This window comes from Morus notabilis, unplaced genomic scaffold, assembly GCF_000414095.1.
Source record: "Morus notabilis unplaced genomic scaffold, ASM41409v2 Scaffold130, whole genome shotgun sequence".
Taxonomy (NCBI): domain Eukaryota; kingdom Viridiplantae; phylum Streptophyta; class Magnoliopsida; order Rosales; family Moraceae; genus Morus; species Morus notabilis.
Window position 1 is genome coordinate 551,422 of NW_010359451.1, and position 2,041 is coordinate 553,462.

Here is a 2,041-nt window from a genome sequence, read left to right on the forward strand (position 1 = left end):
CTGTCCCCCTTTTGAAAATATCCTGCTTTATAAAATTTTGTATTTAAGTGAGCCCCACTCTAATGAAATCATTATATATTAGAAACATCAACATCCAAGCTATACATTAAATTGATAATATTTAAACTACATGAAATTATAAAGTCCTATTCATTGACAACAATGTGTTTAAGAACATAAAATCAAGATTACATTTTATCCAATGTACTCAACTAAATAGTGAACAAAAAAATAATACTTATACAGATCACTTAATCATGTAGCGATTAGCATAAAAATATAGATTAAATTGCATGTATAGTATCAATAGAGCAACAATATGCACAGAAAAACGAAAACATTGTAAAGTATGAGCAAGAGAATGTACCTAACTTCTTTTTCTTTTTTTTTTTTTCCTTGAAGCGTTTCAATTTGCTTGCTTAATGAGAACTAAAAGAGCACTCTAAAAATAAATTTCAAGAAAATAACTGTATTATATTACATTTTTTCTTTTCTTTCTACAGGGAATTTAGAAAGTGGAAGCAAAAGTAATAAGGTTGATAAAAATAAAACTAAAGAAAAACACAAAATATCAAAAACGATTGGTTGCTTTGAAACTAGAAAGGTGCTCAAATTAGAAAGAAAAGAAACTGCAATGAATTCAACAAAGTATGTTCTTTCACTTTTTGATTTGCTTTTTCCTTTTCTTTTAATTCACAAAGTTGATTAAAAAAAAAAAAAGAATCAAAGAACAAAAGGACTAAATTAAAGAAGAGAATTTGAAAATTAGTAAGTGTTTCACAAAAATAAGTTTTTGATTTTCTTTTTTTTTTTTTTCTTTTTTTTGCTTGCTTTTTAATTTGACGCTAAAGAAAATTATAACAAATGAAGTCTTTTTTTTTTCTTTGGCTCGAATAGAATGGTAGGTTGCTTCTAGAGAAACTAGGAAATGACAAATCAATAATTTAAGATGCGGGTTGGGTTGAAACTTGTCTTGTATGAAAGAAAAGCACTGAAACATAAGACACATAAGCGTTAGGAAATTCAGCCACTATGAGGTTGTGCGTGTTTGATGAAATATACATACAAATTATCTATATTTAGAAATGAGATTTAGAATAAATGAATTCCTATACTAAAACTACATACAGCATATATGTATTACCTTGATGTATATCAAACAATGACAACATATATGTATTACCTTGACATTTATCATTGATTATACTTACTATTAAGATCCGATCAGCTCACACCAATTATGAGTAACGATCATAACTAAAGCCTGAATAGGATTAGTATAAGACAAAGAACAGACATACCACACGTGGAGTTATGCAATTAATCACAAAAGAATAGCCCGAATTGCAACTTATTAAAAAAGAAATGATAGTAACCAGGTTAGTTACAGAATAAATGTACCAAAACTAAAATTTATGAGGTTTTTTTGAATATTTAAATTAGTTTAGATTCAAATTAAATTTTAAACAATAATATTATCAAAATAGCAAATTAAATGTCAATTTCAGTTAAAACCTATAGAAATTACGTTTTAAATATCAGGGGATAAAGTGTTACAAGGGGTATATAATTAATCCTATATGTGATTGATGAGTCATTAGTCATTTGGTGCCCAAAACATCGATACTGACCTTTCCTCCATTATATGGGTCCCCATTTACAAATACATCTGCATGCTATAGAAAAAAAGAAAAAAAAAAAAAAAAAACTACGATAAGCATTAACATGTTATCACCTATTATATAGGCTCTTGTTTTCAGTCAAATATACTATAAAGAACTGTAGAATACCCATTTCTAAATATATGTGTTTTTGATAAACTTTTAAGGGTGGAATATTAATTGTATGAAAAAACCCGATGATTATAATAAACCCTTGAAATTGATGTTTCTTGGCTGTTTTTTCATATCTTTCCTTATACAACTAAAATGACAGTTGATTGGTTAGTATAAAAGGAAAAATTGAAATTACCTGCCCCTTTTGAAGTTAGCTTTTCGGTGGATGGGTTCTAAGAAGAACAATTCCACCACTCAAAAGGAAA